Source organism: Diabrotica virgifera, chromosome 5, assembly GCF_917563875.1.
Source record: "Diabrotica virgifera virgifera chromosome 5, PGI_DIABVI_V3a".
NCBI classification, from domain to species: domain Eukaryota; kingdom Metazoa; phylum Arthropoda; class Insecta; order Coleoptera; family Chrysomelidae; genus Diabrotica; species Diabrotica virgifera.
In genome coordinates, this window is record NC_065447.1 from 163,931,888 (window position 1) to 163,953,285 (window position 21,398).

Here is a 21,398-nt window from a genome sequence, read left to right on the forward strand (position 1 = left end):
CACAAATAGTGTACTTTTTGAAGTTATACTTCTTTACCGGCGATAGAGGGTCAATTTTTATATGGGAAAACCTAGCGACCGGGCGCATGCGCATTATAACTTTGTTCTGATTGGATGTTCAAATGAAATGTCAAAAATTATTCAATATGGCGGCTGTGGCACAGCTGTAGTTATATTATTTATGGTTGTTGCGTTTTAAAATTTGTGTGAAAAGAAACAACAAACAAAAGTTAGTTAATATTTATACTGCCTTTTTAAATAGTTTTCATATACCTATATTTTTGGACTTTTGGACTATTTTGGACAAGAAAACTCATTCTAATTTGGTAAGTAATTTTTATTATAATCATATTGTAATTATACATTTGGATTAGGTTGAAATACATACATTTATTTTCTCAAGAATGCGGATTTTAGAGAGAAATCCCAAATTAGGTTCGATTTTTATTTTTAAATTATGATTTTTTGGCGTAGATTTATTTATCTAGTAGGTATGTAATGCTTTGATTTACATACTTAATTTGATTACCAACAAAAGTTCTACCAATCTTCATCTAATATGTTGTTTTCTTACTGTTTTGTTATATTTTTATATTTTCTTCCACAAAAAACTACATAATTTAATTTTCAAAACAACTGTCAAACAGTAAAACGTTCAGTTACCGTATTTTTCCACATGATAAATAATGTGGGATTGGACCAGTGAGTCTACGCTTCGGTTACGAGTCAAAGCGGCACGAAATTCAAGGGTTCAATTCCCGATGCAAGTTTTATTTTTTTATGCATGTTATGATTGTAAGTATATTTGTTATATAATTTTTTTTTCAGAAAATGCGTATTTAAAATTTTTGCCAACAATTATTATCGTTCAGAAATCATTTTTTCTTTGTGGCATTTTTGAATGTGTTTGTGTGCGTTTTATTCTTTTATTTTTTTAAATTTTTGGTATTGTCTTAAAAATCACATAATATGTAGTAGAAGTATAACTTCTTACGTGCGTACAAAGTACACACACATTCTTGTTTTACTTACTTCCCTGAACTACCATTGCATTCCTTTATTTTTGTAGTAATTTTCCGCTCCAATAAAATGTTTATAGTTGGTTTGTATTTTAGGTTGTCTCCAGGAGGAGAATAAAATGAAAATTATGGAGATTCATCTCTTAAAGGAAAAAGACACGTCAAGATGCCGAAGGAAAAACCGTAAATAAAAATATAAAAATTCCGACTAGACAGGAACCTTACAAGTGTGAAATTTGCTTTAAGCAGTTTAATCGAGCATATGATTTGAAAGTTCATTTGAGAGTGCACAGTGGGGAAAAACCGTACCAGTGTGACATTTGTTTTAAACAGTTTAGTGAGGCAGGTAGTTTCAAAACACATTTGAGAGTTCACACTGGAGAGAAACCGTACAAGTGTGAAATTTTTTTAAAGCAATTTAATCAAGCAAGTCATTTGAAAAGACATTTGACAGTGCACACTGGAGAAAAACGTCACAAGTGTGAAATTTGTTTAAAGCAGTTTATTCAAGCAGGTAATTTGAAAATACATTTGAGAAGTCACACTGGAGAAAACCCGTACAAGTGTGAAATTTGTGTTAAACACTTTAGTAAACGAGGTGATTTGAAAAAACATTTGAGAGTGCACACTGGAGAAAAACCTTATAAGTGTGAAATTTGTTTAAAACAATTTACCGATGCATTTAACTTGAAAAGGTATTTGAGAGTACATACTGGAGAAAAACTGTATAAGTGTGAAATTTGTTTTAAACAGTTTAGTGAAGCAGGCGATTTGAAAAACATTTGAGAGTTCACACTGGAGAAAAACCGTACAAGTGTGAAATTTGTTTAAAGCAATTTAATTAAGCAGGTGATTTGAAAAAACATTTGAGAGTGCACACTGGAGAAAAACCGTACCAGTGTGACATTTGTTTTAAACCGTTTAGTGAAGCAGTTAGTTTGAAAAAAACATTTGAGAGTTCACACTGGAGAGAAACCGTACAAATGTGAAATTTGTTTAAAGCAATTTAATCAAGCAGGTATTTTGAAAAAACATTTGACAGTGCACTCTAGAGAAAAACGTCACAAGTGTGAAATTTGTTTTAAACAGTTTAGTGAAGCAGATGATTTGAAGACATTTGACAGTGCACACTGGACAAAACAGTACAAATGTGAAATTTGTTTAAAGGAATTTATTAATAAAAGTAACTTGAAAAAACATTTGGAAGTGCACACTTGGCAAAAATCATAAAAAGTTTGAAATTTTATTTTACGCGTTTTTCTCGCAACAATATGTTGAAAATACATTTGAGGGTGCACAATGAAGAAAAACAAGTGTTACATTTGTTTTAAGGGGAGGGTATGGTTTGAAATTAACATTTCAAGCACATGTTGTTCTGAAACTATTCCTTGTGGCATTTTTGTAATCAACTATTCTAAATGGGAAATAAGCCACAATTTAACTAAAAAATTATTTTATTAACGTTTCGACGTCCAAATCGGATGTTGTCAAAATACAAAATAATAATAAATTTTAATAATATGATCCCACATAACAATTTCATGTTCTTAGGCCCGGTCTTTTCATGCACCTCCCAATAAATATGCTCTTATGTGGCAGTTAGCTATCTGGAGGATAAATATTTATTCGCCAGATAAAATGTACCCTTCTTTTCACGTCAATTTATGTTCCAGTTAGTTATCCGGTAGATAAGCTTAAAAGTAAGTTTGGATTCGGAACACCTGATTTTTGTGTTTATTTTTTATGATTTCAGCTTTGATTTAACCTTAACCTAACCTAATTAGATTCACATAATCAAGATTATTTTATTTCCATTTTGGAAGAAAGAAATGTGTAAGTAAATCAAATGAGTGAAGCTTTGAGTAACTGCTTTGAAGAACCATATTTGTAGTAAGGCATCCTGGAGGTCACTACTTGCATGCTGCAGCTCCACAGAAAAGTGATTATCAGAAATTTATAAAGCTTCAACTTTTTAAAAAACAATGTAATAACTTAACATTAAATGCGGTTTAAATAAATTGTAAAAGTAATATAATATTTATTACAAATGTAGTTTATGCTTATGACTTAGTACCTACTTAAAAGGTAATCTACCTTAGAATATAAAAAAACTTTTTTTATATTATAAAGGTTTATTTTATATTCTAAGTAATCTACTCTTCGAATAACCAATGCAATATTTTTATAAGTAGATTTACATGTAGGCCAAGCAAGTCTCATGCTATCAACATAAGAAATATATCAAACATTAACTTTAGAAATTTCATTTGACAATTTTAATCCAGGATTAAATATATTTCAAATATAAATATACACCAAAAATTATGACATCCTATTCGCTGTGTGCAAGTACTTGAAGGCGATACGAGAAACGATCGTGCGAGAATAGCGGAGAAATATTGTAACTTTCTTAAATAATTCAATTGTCAATTGAAATTGTCAAATTAACGTATATTTCATATCTACTGTCAATGTAATTAATTGTATTTTGCTTGCATTACTGCATTTTAATAACTTATTTTATTTACTACATACAATTGTTTACGTTTTAATAACATAACCTGAATATTATTTTTTCTTCTTATTATTTTTTTGGACTATGGCCTTGACAATTATCCAGCAACCAGGACCATATGATTGGCCAATATAATTAAAAGTGCAGAGCGAAGAAACCAGGTGTCGCTTTTCCGAACTTGCACGGTCCCAATAAATAACATTTACACTTAAATAAGGTTATGTTTTACTCTAAACTTTAAATTTTGCCATTATGGCAACATGAATTTTGACGGTAAATTGCATCAAAACAGCCTGAAAAGTTAAAACATGTTTTAATTTTTCGTTTATCACAGACATCGCTTGAAAATGTCACGTGGGCATGCGCAGTCACATAATCTGTCTTGCATAGTGTATAATGGAAACACCAAATAGCGATAAAGGTATTTATTGATAGAACCGACACTAGGGTATTTGTACCCCGGGAGAACTGTTGAACACTGACTGGTTACTAGAACGCGTTTAGTTGGAAGATTGATGAAGGCTCTCTCTCTAGGCGAGATTTGTTAGTTTTATAGAAGCTTAAATTGGGTCATCGGTGACACGATGCCCGCGTGATTTGTATATCTATTCAAGGTAAATAATTCTACTTTCGTCAGCACTTTCGTATCATTTCCAAATTATATTGTTGATAATTGACCAATTTGTATCTAAACTAATAATCCACATGTGTGAATATAACAACAAATAAATTCGTGCGATCTACTGGGTGATATAATTATTCTGTTCAATATCGGATATGAATTCTGAATATTTGTTATTGGACATACTGCCCGCCGGCAACTCTGTCCCAAGTGTCAGTGTTCAAAGTTTACAAGTATAACATAAACGTAAGATATAATAGGTATATTTCTAACATTATAACATAAATAGTTTAATAATAAATAGTTTAAGAATAATAAATATTTCTCCAACTGTTAACTTAGCTTTCAATGTCCGACTCTATATTTAGATCAAAATTGGGACTATTGGATAAAAATGTGGTGAGAAGGACGTCGGCTTTGGAAGTCGACGGGGAGTCGTTTTTCCGGTTCCGAGCTAATGCAGGTAGAGTTGGTGCAAAACCTCGTGAACCTTGAAAATGCGTATGTATAACCGAAATAAAATGAAGTCTAAAAACATACGACTATTTTATTTGCTGCGAATTGCGCGACAGGGTCCCATCTGCACCCTGATATTTTCAGTAATGTCGGATTCAATCGTTTCGTTCGTATATTGACGTCACCAAATGAATGAATTAGGTTCACGAGATTTTGTAACAGCAATACGTCGTGTTCGAGTTTCTGACTAAGTGTTTTAACTGAGCGACATTTTCGTGTAACAGGACAGTATTTCCACAATGTGAGCAGCCCAATCACCACTATCGTAGTAATGATCCCGGTGGCCGCTAAATAAGCCCAATGTGATTCTTGTATCTTTCGCCAAGGCGTATGCGCTACTTCTTGCTCCAGACTCTCTTCTTCCACTAATATAGTACGGAGCTCATCTCCTTGTGGGTTGGGTCGTACTTAACTTACGTCGTGTCATCGTCACCAGTTGTGCTACGGGAGTGATAGGAGTCTTTAGGTAACTGGTTATCGCTGTCTCCACTCCACTGCTAGTGGGGAGTAGTGTAATGTTTTTCGTTTGGGCGATGCATCGGGGTGAGAGTTTCAGGAATGTGACTCGCTCCAGAACTCTTTCGTTCCGATTTCCATCACAGATAATGGACATGTGTATCGGGCTCGGCGTGATAATTAACCAGAGGTTGGGGGTACCCATCTTACTCCACTGAGCTTGATGTATTGCCCGGGTAACCACTGGACATGTGCTATTCTTAGATCGCTCATAAATTTCTTCCAGTATACAGTTTGGTTTGGTATCCATGTTCATTACAGCCGTTGGGGAGCACGCTATCTGTGCCCGTGCCAACTGTAAGCATCTTGCTTTATCTTCTGCGGTCAATTCGAAGTAGTGAAGAGTGTTATAATCTACAATCAGTAGATTTCTTGGGGCGACAAATGAATGCAACACTGACCCCTCGATCTTAAGTGGTATCGCAGTGATCTTGAGCATGTTGTAATTATTTCTCCCTGTCACTATGAAGTAGCCGATGACCTTTATGTATTTGTCGTCATGGCTGACTTCTGTTTCTATAATGGGTTGTCGTCGTATTTCCACTCCTTGTGGTAGTATCTTCCCTGCTCTTTCTATTAACTTGGCTATTTGACCCGGTTTTATTATATCAATGAAATGGCCGTGGTTGTAGTGAAGGTTTAATATTCCCTCGTAAAATTGAATATATTCGTTTATGAACTCCGTAACTTGTAATGCTATAGTTTGTATTCGTAACGTGCTATATTCGGTTTCTAGTCTTTGTGCTTTGTCCTCTACTTCGTTGAGGCCTCTAGATATGTCTTGTAGACCGGTTGTTAGTGCTTTGTGGAACTTGTTCAGTTGTTCGTTTATCCTCATCTCCGTGTGGTTTATTGACGTTATTGTTTCTAACATTATCTTTGCCTGATGCTGTGACCCCTTTATCAATTCTCTCTGGTTTTTGCCTAGTGCCTCAATGTTACTATAGGCTTCGTCGTTCACTCCAAATATGGAGGTTAATATTGTTCCTAATATTCATCTTTTTTCTCTTCCTTTTATTTCTACTGTCAACGCCTCACTTACTGACTCCGCCTTCCTTTGTCCTTCCTCTAACTTCCCTATTATATCTTTACAGTTTACGATTTTTGTCTCTTGACACAGATCCTGTATGCCTTGTATCATACTTCCTATCAGTTGGTGCTCCTTTTGAATTCTTCCTTTTTCGAGTAGCACCTTTATTCGGAATGTTCTCCGGTCTATATAAACCTCTCTAAGGTCTTCTGTAAATAACCCTGGTTCCGGATTGTATATTTTATACAGTTCTGCATTCATGGGTTTTAATAGTGTTAAAAACATTATTGCGATGAGTATTTTCTTCCATCTTGATCCTGATGTAGTCTTTGGTTTTCCCTGTTTCTCTTCTTCCAATTTTATCAGCTTATGTATAGGTCTTTTTGTTATTTTCCCGTTTGCCTTTCTCACTGTCACTACTCTGGTTAATCCCTCCGCTCCAGGGTGTGTTTCTATTACCCTTGCTAACGGCCATCTGCCTGGAGGTGTATCCTCTTCCTTAATTATGACTATTTCTTCTCTTTTTATGTTTGGGTGCGTTTTATGCCATTTATTCCTTTCCCAGGCAACCAAACGACGTTTTTATAACGTAGATAACACGTCATAAAAATGACCAATTGACGTGTTTCTATGACGTACTGACGTTGAAAATCACGTGTATTTGTCTTATCGATTTGACGTCATAATTGTGACGATTTTAAAACGTAATCGTATCTACGTTTTTTTCACGTCGGTAAAATCACGTCTTTAATACTTTCAAAAAGTGACCTCTTTCAGATGTTTCAAAATAGTATAAAAAATAGGTACATAACATGAAACCTATAGGCCTACGTCCCATGTGTCGAAGATATAAGTACTACCACTTGTTTAAGATCGCTTGGGCGCTAGGCTAGAAGAATCATTGATTCTGCATGATTGTACCAGCCCTCACATTTTAGAATTTTCACTAGTTATATATACCTACTTACTGCGTTAAAACTGAAACAACATATATATGAAACTAATAAATAATTTATTAACAAGTTATCCAGCATACCAATATCTTAATTAGTTGTCAAATATAACATAACCTCAAATAGTTGTCAAGAAGAATTACTGCATTAAACTAACTTACTGAGCAAAAACACATAAAAATCGCTTAATTTACACGTTTCTTCAACTAAATATCTAAATGAAAAGTCTTATTTTATCACACAAGGCACAAACCACTTAAACAATAAATGAGAAATTTCTTATGAACATTTAGCGTTATCTATACCTAAACGAAATTGTTTGGAGTCAATACAAACAAGCAAGCTCCTCCCAATTTTGTGACGTCAGACTTAGGCTGTCTTAAATTAAAACGTTTTTTAAACGTAATTTTAACGTCATTAATCGTACGTATTTAAAATCACATACAAAAGACGTCTATATGACGTAATGTTCAAACACGTGTTATATTCAACCAAAAACTGACGTTTCCTCAACGTTATATGACGTCACTTGGTTGCCTGGGTTGTTGCAACTGTTGCAGGTACTCTTGCCTCCAAATCTTCCAGAAATCTCTTTTTATTTTTTCCAATATTCGCCACCTTGCTGGCATCTTCAAATACGTCGTGAGCTCTTCCTCCCGATTCGGTGATAATATTTCTTTCCCTATAAGGAAGTGAGCTGGTGTAATTGCTATTTTCCCTTCTGGGTCTTCTGATGATCCACATAATGGTCTCGAATTCATACAGGCTTCTATTTGTGTTAGCACCGTACTCAGTTCTTCATATGTTAATACTGTTTCCCCTATGATTCTTTTCAATTGATATTTCATTCTTCGCACTGCGCTTTCCCACAATCTTCCGAAGTGTGGCGCATATGCAGGTATGACATGCCACTGGGTGCCTAGTGCAACTAATCCTTGTTTTATCTCGTCCTCTATGTTTTGATTTTCTTTTTTTAGTAAATTTGCCGTTCCTACGAATGTGGTTCCGTTGTCACTGTAAATGTTGATGCACTGTCCTCTGCGTGCCGTAAATCTTTTGAACGCCGCAATAAATGCATCTGTAGACATATCACTTACTACCTCGAGGTGTACTGCCTTTGTTGACAGACACACAAATACTGCAATGTATCCTTTATAACTCCTTTGTCTTCTGCCTTTCGTAGTACTTATTTTTATCGGCCCGGCATAATCTATCCCTGTATTCGTAAAGGGATGACTCGGGTTCACTCTGTCCTTCGGCAGATCTCACATTAACTGTTGGCTACTTGACTTTTATACCTCCTACACTTTATACATTTAGTTAGTTGATTTTTCACAGTTCTTCTTCCGTTTATTATCCAATATTTCCTCTTTATGTACTGTAATGTCTGTTGTAGCCCGCTATGTAGATTTCTTGTATGACTCTCCGATATAATTAATTTTCTTAGTGCACTGTCCTTTGGTAAAATTATAGGATGTTTTTCCGCGTACTGTAGATTCGTGTGCCTCAGCCTTCCGGTGACTCTTAGAATCCCTTGTTTATCCAGGAATGGTACCAATGATGCTAGTTTGTTCTTCCTGTCTAGTTGCTGTTTCTTCTCCAGCTTGTTGATTTCTTGCTGGAAGTTGGTGAGCTGTGTGAGCTTTATCACTTTTAACAATGTTTCCTCTAATTCTCGGACTGTAAGTTGTCCTTGATTTTTGTCCTTCTTTCTGCAGTTGTTTGCAAATCTCATACAATATGATACTACTCTTCTCATTCTTTCTAAATTCGAGAATCTCTCGCATATGTCTTCCTTTATCGTTGCCATGTGCGCCGTTACTTTCGTTTTGGTTTCCTCCTCATTTGTTTCAGGTATTTCCTCTGCCGTCAGCCTAAGTGCTTTTTTACTTGTCAGCCAAGTTGGTCCCTTCCACCATAACTCTGCTTCTAATAACTCTGATGCGGTACTTCCACGTGAGAGGATGTCCGCTGGGTTTTCTTTCGTATCCACTTTATGCCAATTTTCTGTCCCTATAACTCCTTTTATCTCCTCTACTCTGTTGGCCACGAACATTTTCCACCTTTTTGACGATCCCTTTATCCAAGCCAGGGTTATTGTTGAGTCCGACCATGCATATACTTCCGTGTTCTCCCTGTTCAATGCTTGTAGGGTTTTCTTCATTAAATTTGCTAATAGTACCGCGGCACACAATTCTAATCTTGGTAATGTCGTTTTCCCTTTCAATGGTGCGACTTTCGATTTTGCTATCATTAGATTCGTTTTAATTTCCGGGCCTAGCACCCTTGAATAAATTACCGCTCCATATCCTTTCAGAGACGCATCTGCGAATCCATGTAGTTCTACTCTGATTGTTTTATTTAAATTGTTCCACCTGGGTATTGTTATTTTCTCAAGATTTATTAATTGTGCCTGATATGCTTTCCATCGGCTTTGTTGCGTGCTAGTTAATTCTTTATCCCAACTGGTCTTTTGCTCCCAAAGTTCTTGTATGAACATTTTCGCCTGAATTACTACTGGTGCTATCCATCCTAATGGGTCATATAGTTTTGCTACTTCTGACAGTATGTGTCTTTTCGTTATTTTCTTTGTCGTCGTTATTTCTATTTTGAATCTGATTGTATTTTCTTTAGGTGACCAATGTATTCCTAACGTCTTTCGTACTTCTTCTTGCTTGAATGCTTTGGAGTCTACATTCCTCATTTCTTCCGGTACGTTCTCAATTATTTTTTCTTCGTTGCTCAACCATTTTCTAAGTGTAAATCCACCTTTCTTGAAAAGTTGTATTAGTTCCTTTTGGGCTGCTTCTGCTTCTTTTAACGTCTCCGCTCCTCCTAGGATGTCGTCTACATACATATTTTCTTTTATTATTTTCGATGCCATAGGGAAATTCACTGCTTCATCTTGTAATTGTTGTATTGTTCTTAACGCTAAAAATGGTGCTGCGGCCGTGCCGTATGTCACCGTCTTCAATTTATATTCTTGCACTGGATCCTTTGTGTCCTTTCTCCAGAGTATTTTTTGATACATTTGGTCTTCTTCTGCCATTCTGATCTGTCTAAACATTTTCTCCAGATCCGCTGAGTATGCTACCTTATGGGATCTCCATCTTAATAGTATCTCTGTCAAATCCTGTTGTAATTTTGGCCCTGTGTGCATAATATCATTCAAGCTTACTGTTGATGAGCTTTTACTTGATGCATCAAACACGGCTCTTATTTTTGTTGTAGTACTGTCCTCCTTTCTCACTGGATGATGAGGTAGGTAGTAACCGTCTCCCTGGTTTTCTGCTATTGCCATATGACCTTGGTTTTCATAATCTTCCATGAATTGTCTGTAATTCGCTTCTAACTGTTTGTCTTTTGTAAACGTCCTTTCTAGTTGCATCAATCTGGCGAATGCTTGCTGCTTAGATTCTCCTAACTTTGTGACGTCTTCCCTAAACGGAATTCTCACTTCGTATCTCCCTTCATCATTTCTTTTTACTGTCTGTCGATACATTTCTTCACATTCTTGTTCTGCTACTGATAAACTTGTTTTAAGATTTACTTCGTCTAATTCCCAGAATTTCTTTATTTGTATGTCCATTTCTTGTCTGGATATCATACAGCATACTTCTGCTTTTGTAGTCTCCTTTTCTTGTGCTATCCCCGAAACTATCCATCCTAGTTTGGTGTTTTGACTTAGGAGTCCATTACTTATTCTGTGCATCCCTTCTGTCAATATGTAACTATATTCTTTTACTCCTAGCAATAAGTCTATTTTTCCTACCCTGTAGTATCTTGGGTCTGCCAGTAGTGCATTTTTCTCGTTATAGTCCTGTAGGATTATGTCCTGTTCCGGTAAATCCCTTGTTATTTTCGGTAGTACCAGTGCCTCTATTTCCATCTCGAAGTCACTTTGGTAATGAGTTCCGATCAAAAGTTTCATACTCCAGTTGGCTGTCTTTTCCCCTGACGAGCCTATTCCGGATATGGTCGCCTGTATTGGCTGCCTTTTTGTTCCTAGCGCCGTCGCCGCTTGTTCTGTTATAAATGCACATTGTGACCCTTGGTCGATCAATGCTCTCATTATGTGAGACTCTCCTTTCGCATCCTTTATGCGTACCACTGCTGTGGCTAGTAATGCTTCACCTTCCTTATGGCTTGCACAGTTAACTGAGTTCTGTCCTCTTTGTTGTGTGTTGTTGTTTCTTTGCCCATTGTTCTCTTGCGTGTTTTCTCGTCTTCCGTTATTTTGTTCTCTGGCGTTGTTGGAATAATTATTTCCTCCTCTGTACCTGTCCGATTGGTACCCGTTTCTTCTAATGTTCGATTCTCTTCCATTTCTTTCTTGTGTTTGTTCTCCTTTTGTTTCATTTGTGGTTCTTCTGTTGCCTGTGTTTCCTTTTTCATAATGCAACATTTTGTGGTGTTCTCCGCCACATTGTCTGCACCTCATCTGTGAAAAACATTGTTTCTCCTTCTTATGCGCTAGGCAATTCGCACACCATTCTTTTTCTCGTATTATCCTGTTCCGGTCTCTTACATTGAGCTCCTGAAATTCTCTGCAGTATGGTACTCCGTGATCTCCGTTGCATATCACGCAACTCATTCTTGTTTTCTTACCCGATCCTCCTTGCTTCTCTTGTCTCGTTTCTGACTCCAGCAGTTCCAGTGTTTGGAATCGTCGCTGTAAGAATGTTTGTGTTGATTTGTACGTCGGTATCTCTCTACTGTCTCCGATGTGGTTTTCGTATAGCCTCCTTGTTTCATTGTCCCATTTTGTTATGCTAATTCGCGCTATCAATGGGCTCCACGCTTCCGTGTCTGTTCCTAATCCTCCTCTGGCTTCCAGACACTCATGGAAGGTGTCATGTAATGATTTCAGTGCTCTAGCAGAAGATTCCTTTACTTCCTGCGCTAGTAGCATCCTGTCTATTAGTTTAAACAATATCATCCTCGGGTTTTCATATCTTTCCTTTAACATGTTCCATGCCACTTCGTAGTTAGCCTCGGATATGTGTAAGTGTTGTATAATCCTGTTGGCTTCCCCTCTTACTTGAGTTTTTAGGTACTGCATTTTTTCTGCGTTCGACAATTCGTCGTTTTCATGTATTACTTTAGTAAACAGATCGTGGAAAGTTCTCCACGTTTCATATCTTCCTTCATACACAGGGATTTTTACCTGCGGTAATGTCACAATATCTTTCTCTGTGTGCTGTCTGGCCGTGGCATTCCAGGCCGTATTTTCTTTACAGTTTCCCTGACCTTCCTCCTTAGCTGATTTATTCTCTCTACTTCTTCATTGTTTAGGAATGGCTCTCGTCTAGCTCCTCATTTACTGTTGCTTCGATGACGAGTGTATTTATTTTCTCCATGTGTTCTTTTAACTCTGCTTGCAGTTCTTCATCGTACTGCAAGTTTTGTTCATATTCTTGTAATAATTCCTCGATTTTTTTGTTTTCTTACCTGTATCTCCTTTACTTTTGTTGTCTTTCCTCTTTTCAAATTTCTTCCATATTCTTCCAATAGGGTTTTCCCTCAATATATGTCTTAAAGACCTGATCGTAGTATTTTGTTTCGAAGTATTTGTCTTTCGTTACTCCACTCTCTAGTAATTTCTCGTGGTTATGCACAAATCTTGTCCAATAACCCTCCAACCTATCCTGACGCTCTTTAATATATTGTTGATTCTTGATGTCTATTAAGCTAGAAAGACCATTTCATAAGGGAGCTATGAGACACACCCCATATTTTTTTGCTATTTTATTGCTAATTTATTACGCAAATTAAAAATTTATTGCTTCATCCCCTTCAGAGAAACAGGTGGCCATTCCAGCTTAATATTAAGCTAGAAAGGCCAACATTCATATATCCGGAACGAAAGTAGATAGAGAGTTGCTTCCGGTGGCCTATTTTATTGCTAATTAATTGCTAATTTATTACGCAAAACAAAAATTTATTGCTTCATCCCCTTCAGAGAAACAGGTGGCCATTCCAGCTTAATATTAAGCTAGAAAGGCCAACATTCATATATCCGGAACGAAAGTAGATAGAGAGTTGCTTCCGGTGGCCTATTTTATTGCTAATTAATTGCTAATTTATTACGCAAAACAAAAATTTATTGCTTCATCCCCTTCAGAGAAACAGGTGGCCATTCCAGCTTAATATTAAGCTAGAAAGGCCAACATTCATATATCCGGAACGAAAGTAGATAGAGAGTTGCCTCCGGTGGCCTATTTTATTGCTAATTAATTGCTAATTTATTACGCAAAACAAAAATTTATTGCTTCATCCCCTTCAGAGAAACAGGTGGCCATTCCAGCTTAACATTAAGCTAGAAAGGCCAACATTCATATATTCGGAACGAAAGTAGATAGAGAGTTGCTTCCGGAGGCCTATTTTATTGCTAATTAATTGCTAATTTATTACGCAAAACAAAAATTTATTGCTTCATCCCCTTCAGAGAAACAGGTGGCCATTCCAGCTTAATATTAAGCTAGAAAGGCCAACATTCATATATCCGGAACGAAAGTAGATAGAGAGTTGCTTCCGGTGGCCTATTTTATTGCTAATTAATTGCTGTAAGATTGAGTTTACAAGAATTTACAAACTCACCCCCTTCAACCCCTACCGATATCATCATTCCCCGGAATCCACAAAACGTGAAAATAACCAGTTTAAAGAGCTAAAACCAAGTACGTATTTTTTGCTTATTCATTGCTACAGGTCTAAGCCAAAAATGAATGTTTTACTTCCTCCCCTAACGAGCCACAATGGCTACTGCGGTTTAATACTTAAGGCTACAATACTCATCACTCCTATTTCAGGAAAGAAAGCAGATAGACGGTCGCTTCTGGCGGAATATTTAATTTTTAATTAATTTCTAAAAGATGGGTATACCAGAATTTACAAACTCACCCCCTCCAACCCCTACCGTTATCATCGTTCCACGGATTTCACAAAGAGTGAAAATAATCAGTTTAAAAACTTAAAACCAAGTGGGTATTTTTTTGTAATTAATAGCTGCAGGTTTACGCCAAAAACCAATTTTTTGCTTCATCCCCTAACGAGAAACAATGGCTATTGCGGTTTAATCCTTATGCTACAATACAAAACACTCCTATTTCAGGAACTAAAACAGATAGAGGGGCATTTCCAGCGGCATATTTTATTGCTAATTAATTTCTGAAAGATATGGTATACAACAATTTGCAAACACACCCCCTCCAACCCCCACCGTTGTTGTCATTCCCCGGATTTCACAGAAAGTCAAAATTACTAGTTTAAAAACCTATGACCAAGTGGGTATTTTTTTCCTAGGCAACTGCTGCAGGTCTACACCAAAAACGATTTTATTGCTTCATCCCCTAACAAGCAACAATGGCTACTGCGGTTAAATATTTAAACTACAACACTCAATTCTCCTGTTTCAGTAACGAAAACAGATAGAGCGTCGCTTCCGGCGGCCTATTTTATTACTAATTAATTACTTATTTATTACGCAAATTAAACCCCTTCAGAGAAACAGGTGGCTATTCTAGCTTAATGTTAAGCTAGAAGAGCCAACATTCATATTTCTGGAACGAAAGTAGATAGAGAGTAGCTCTCGGCGGTATATTTTATTGCTAATTAATTGCTGAAAGATTGGGTATACCAGAATTTACAAACTCACCCCCTCCAACCCCTACCATTATCATCGCTCAACGGATTTCACAGAAAGTGAAAATTACCAGTTTAAAAACCTAAGACCAAGTGGGTATTTTTTTCCTAAGCAACTGCTGCAGGTCTACGCCAAAATCGATTTTATCGCTTCATCCCCTAACCAGCAAAAATGGCTACTGCGGTTGAATACTTAAGCTACAACACTCAATTCTCCTATTTCAGTACCTAACGAAAGTAGATAGAGGGTCGCTTCCAGCGGCATATTTTATTGCTAATTAATTTCTGAAAGATATGGTATACAACAATTTAAAAACTCACCCCCTCCAACCCCCACCGTTATCATCATTCCCCGGATTTCACAGAAAGTCAAAATTACTAGTTTAAAAACCTCTGACCAAGTGGGTATTTTTTTCCTAAGCAACTGCTGCAGGTCTACGCGAAAAAGGAATTGTTTGCTTCATCCCCGTAACGACCAACAATGGCTACTGCGGTTTAATACTTATGCTACAATACCCAACACTAATATTTCAGGAACGAAAGTAGATAAAGAGTCGCTTGCGGCGCTATATTTTATTGCCAATTAATTACTGAAAGGTGGGGTATAGAAGCATTCACAGACACTCACTCTCCAACCCCTAATGTTATTTTCATCCCCTTAATTTCACAAAATGTGAAAATACCCAGTTTAGAGATTTAAATCAAGTGTGCATTTTTTTGCTAATTAATTGCTGCAGGTCTACGCCAAAAATGAATTTTTTGCGTCATCCCCTTACGAGCAAGAATGGCTACTGCAGTTTTATAATGAACCCACAGTACCCAACACTCATATTTCATTTATAATTTTCTTAAATGCTCATTAAGAATATATGTACAGTTCAATATTGATTTGTAGTTTTTTATACTTTAGAGTCCATGTTAAATTGTCGATATCCATTATCACATATCTGTAGCACGTGACCCAATGCTCAGTTTTTGTATATCGTTTTTTAATAACTACTTAAATGGTAATATTGGCAGATTCTCTAAAATCTGTACATTTAAAATAAAGTATGCAACGTCCTTAAAAAACGAATATACTAAGAGAGTTGACCATAATTTTTGCATTTATGCGTGCTAATAATAAGCTGCGAAAGAATTTAAGCATAGGTACCAAAAAATTAAAGCAAGTGTTGTTTATTTAATTTTAATTTATTTTATCTTTAATGTACATTAATAATCTGAGCGCTATTTTTTTTTCTTTAACGAAAAATGATTTTTCTAGTAAATCATCGAAGCCCATCCAAGATGTGTTTCCTCTTCGATAGGTATAGGTTATATAGTGACCACCTCGATTTTCATTAAAATCAGACAAACTGGTTCCTCCTACACCAGTGTATCCGATAGCACCCATTAATACTACCCGATGATCGTCGTCGCGGGGTATGTTTAAATTTTTATGGAGTGTCTTTAAGGGTATGGTTTTAATTTCTTCATGTTCATTATAGACTTGAAAACCACAACATCCCCTGCAATGAATGTAAATTAATTAACTTTTGTTTTTTATAAAATACCTGTAGAGAATTTGGAATGAATTCAGTACAAAAAAAGACAAAAAGGGTGGTCATTAGCAAGCACCTAAACAGAAGTGTGAAGGTCAATGTCGACAAAACATTGACCTTCACACTGTGACAAAACAAAGATCTGGAAGGAGTGAGGAGTAACAAGAATAACGTACCTTGAAAGCAACCTTGATGAAAGTTTGTACCACTCACTGGAAGTAAGAACACATCTGGAAAAGGAACGTACAGTGTTTTACAAAATACAAAACGTTCTATGCAACCTCCAGCTGGATATCTCATTGAGAACTAGAATACATGTGCTATGTTTTCTACATCTTCCTCTATGAGGTTGAAGCCTGAGCAATGACAGAAGTAACACAAAAAAAAATCCAAGCATTCGAACTCTGGTGCTACCGTAAAATGCCCAGAATGTCCTAAATGAGCCATACGACAAATGCGGAAGTCTTTTGGAGGGTGAACAAGGAAACAGAGCTTATGCTTATACCTTATACCTACGACAATGGACGAATATGACCTCCACAGGACTATTCAGGATGGCTGCAAATAAGATTAAATGGGAAAATGTAATGGTCAACGTCCTTAAGGATAAGGCACCGTAAGGAGAAGATAAAATATATGAGTAATTCCACATAAATTCTCTATATTTCTGTCACAGATTGTGGATTTTTTGAAATTTAGGGGCATGCTTCTGAAACCACTCTTTGTTCGTTCTTTAGGACCTGAAAGTCAAGCTGTTTTGGGAATTGAAATCGAAACTTATGTCATATGTCCGAATTATCTTTCCTATCGTTGTTTGCATTCATTAAATGCTATTTTGTAAATTGTTTGGTACAATATATCAACACTGTCGATATAAACTTGCACGTTAAAGAAGATGGCCTTAACAGAATTTGTCTAAAGTCCAAAGTAACGTTCCTATTACCTATTTTTGAAAAAGAGACAAGTGTATTTTAGCATGTTTTTAAAGCGAAGGAACATTCCTACTAGCTATATTTTTGAACAAGCGTATTTTAGAATTTTTTGCGTTTTTCTGTACTCCGACTATAATTGCAACACAAAAAAAGATACAAGAAACATTTCCATATGGTATTAACAGAATTTGCCTAAAACCGTAAGGAACTATCCTACAAGCTATTTTTTAATGAGAGATTAGAGTATTTTAACATGTTTTTTTTTTCATTTTTATGCATTTATTTGTAATCTGACCATAATTACAACGATAAAAAAGTAACAGGTCGGTAACATTTTCGATGTAAAATTTTACACTGAAAAACGTGATACTAACAGAATTTAGCTAAAGCCTGAAGGACCTTTCCTATAACCAATTTTGGAAGGATAGATTAGAGACAAGTGTAGTTTAGCATCATTTTTCATTTTTATGTATTTATTTGCACTCTGTCCATAATATCAACCCTAAAAAAAGTATCAGGTAACATTTTGGATTTAATATTGCAGGATAAAGAAGATGACACTAATGGAATAATTAATACAATGCTCGTAGGAACATTCATATAAGCTATTTTTAAAGTAGATGTTAGTGGATTTTTTCTATAATCCATCTTCATGTGCCGTTCTCGTGATGAATTGATTAAAAATAATACTTTTATACTTAAAAGTAATTTAAGAGAATACCCTTACTGTTCTTAATATTGTATTCAGATAAAAATCTCAAACTAAATCACCACCAAAATGGCGCATCAAAACGGATTGTAGAAAAAGTAATTAAGCTTAAAAAACATCTTAAAATCCACTAATCTCTCCTTCCAAAATTGGTTATAGGAAACTCCCTTCAGGCTTTAGCTAAATTCTGTTAGTATCATGTTTTCAGTGTAAAATTTTACATCGAAAATATTACCTACCTGTTACTTTTTATCGTTGTATTTATGGCCAGAGTACCTACAAATAAATGCATAAAAATGAAAAAAAAAAACATGCTAAAATACTCTAATTTCTCATTAAAAAAATGGCTTATAGGATAGTTCCTTACGGTTTTAGGTAAATTCTGTTTATGCCATATGGAAATATTTCTTGTATCTTTTTTTGTGTTGAAATTATAGTCGGAGTACAGAAAAACGCAAAAATTCTAAAATACACTTGTTCAAAAATAGCTAGTAGGAATGTTCCTTCGCTTTAAAAACATGCTAAAATACACTTGTCTCTTTTTCAAAAATAGGTAATAGGAACGTTACTTTGGACTTTAGACAAATTATGTTAAGGCCATCTTCTTGAGCGTGCAAGTTTACATCGAGAGTGTTGATATATTGTACCAAACAATTTACAAAATAGCATTTAATGAATGCAAACAAAGATAGGAAAGATAATTCGGACAGATTGCGACATAAGTTTCAATTTCAATTCCCAAAAAAGCTTGACTTTCAGGTCCTAGAGAACGAACAAAAAGTGGTTTCAGAAGCATGCCCCTAAATTTCAAAAAATCCACAATCGGTGACAGAAATCTAGAGAATTTATGTGGAATTACTCATATATTATATCTTCTTCTTAAGGTGCCTTATCCTTAAGGACCTTGACCATTACATTTTCCCATTTTATCTTATTTGCAGCCATCCTGTTCATATTCGTCCATTGTCGTAGGTTTTTAAGCCAAGAGTTGCGTCTTCTTCCTGGTCCCCTTTTGCTATTAATTTTGCTTAAGATTATGTTCGTTAAGTTGGAGCAGTTCATACTTTTGATTTCTTACGATGAAAAAACATTGTATTTTCCTTTTTTTTATTATAATCATAAGCTCTGTTTCCTTGTTCATCCTCCGAAAGACTTCCGCGTTTGTCGTATGGCTCATGTAGGACATTCTGAGCATTTTACGGTAGCACCAGAGTTCGAATGCTTGGATTTTTTTTGTGTTACTTCTGTCATTTTCCAGGCTTCAACCCCATAGAGGAAGATGGAGAAAACATACCACTTATGTATTCTAGTTCTCAATGTTGCGGTTTTTCAAGTCTATAATGAACATGAAGAAATTAAAACCATACCATTAAAGACACTCCATAAAAATTTAAACACCCCACGACGACGATCATCAGCTAGTATTAATGGGTGCTATCGGATACACTGGTGTAGGAGGAACCAGTTTGTCTGATTTTAATGAAAATCGAGGTGGTCACTACATAACCTATACCTATCGAAGAGGAAACACATCTTGGATGGGCTTCGATAATTTACTAGAAAAATAATTTTTCGTTAAAGAAACAAAAAAATAGCGCCCAGATTACTAATGTACATTAAAGATAAAATAAATTAAAATTAAATAAACAACACTTGCTTTAATTTTTTGAAACCTATGCTTAAATTCTTTCGCAGCTTATTATTAGCACGCATAAGTACAAAAATTATGGTCAACTCTCTTAGTAAATTCGTTTTTTTAAGGAAGTTGCATACTTACCCTCTATCTACTTTTGTTCCGGAAATCTGAATGTTGGCTATTCTAGTTTAATATTAAGCTGGAATAGCTACCTGTTTCTCTGAAGGGGTTGAAGAAATACATTTTTATTTTTCGTAATAAATTAGCAATTAATTAGCAACAAAAAAGGCCACCGGAAACAACTCTCTATCTACTTTCGTTCCGGATATATGCATGTTGGCTATTCTAGCATAATATTAAGCTGAAATAGTCACCTGTTTCTCTGAAGGGGTTGAAGCAATAAATTTTTGATGAGAGACTAATAAGTTTCGAAACCGGTAGAGGTGCTTGCAGCACTCTCTGATTGGACTAGAATATGGTTCGGCTGTATTTTCGTTTTGCAACGAAATTGAAAATGGTTATTCATTTTCGAAATTGAAAATGGTTATTCATTTTTTTCAATAAATTTTTATTTTGCATAATATAGCAATAAAATAGGCCGCCAGAAGCGACCAGCTATCTGCTTTCGCCCCTGAAATACTAGGGTTGTGTAGCTTAAGTATTCAACCGCAGTAGCCATTGTTGCCCTTCAGCGATGGCCTTCAGGGATGAAGCAAAAAAATCATTTTTGGGGTAGACCTGCAGCAGTTACTTAGGAAAAAAATACCCACTTGGTCTTAGGGTTTTAACTGGTAATTTTCACTTTCTGTGAAATCCGCGGAATGATAACGATTGGGGTTGGGGGGTGAGTTTGTCACTTGTTATATACAACAAATTTCAGCAATTAACTAACAATAAAATATGCCGCTGGAAGCGACCCTCTATCTGCTTTCGTTTCTGAAATAGGAGTGTTGGGTATTGTAGCTTAAGTATTAAACCGCAGTAGCCATTGTTGCTCGTTAGGGGATGAAGCAAAAAATTCGTTTTTGGCGTAGACCTGCGTAGAAGTTAATTAATTAGAAAAAATACCCACTTGGTTTTAAGTCGTTAAACTGGTTATTTTCAGTCTTTGTGAAATCCGGGAAACGATGATAATGGTAGGGGTTGAAGGGGGTGAGTTTACAAATTCTGGTATACTCCTCCTTTCAGCAATTAATTAAGAATAAAATATGCCGCCAGAAGCGACCCTCTATCTGCTTTCTTTCCTAAAATAGGACTGTTGGATATTGTAACCTCAAGTATTAAACCGTAGTAGCCATTGTGGCTCGTTAGGGGATGAAGAAAAACATTCATTTTTGGCTTAAAACTGTAGCAATTAATAAGCAAAAAATACCCGCTTCCCTCTATCTACTTTTGTTCCTTAATATTAAGATGGAATAGCCACCTGTTTCTCTGAAGGGGTTGAAGCTATAAATTTGTAATTTGCGTAATAAATAAGCAATTAGTTAGCAATAAAATAGGCCGCCAGAAGCGACGCTCTATCTGCTTTCGTTACTGAAACAGGAGAACTGAGTGTTGTAGTTTAAGTATTCAACCGCAGTAGCCAATGTTGCTCGTTAGGGGATGAAGCCATACAATCGTTTTTGGCGTAGATCTGCAGCAGTTGCTTAGGAAAAAAATACCCACTTGGTCATAGGTTTTTAAACTAGTAATTTTGACTTTCTGTGAAATCCGGGGAATGATGACAACGGTGGGGGTTGGAGGGGGTGAGTTTGCAAATTGTTGT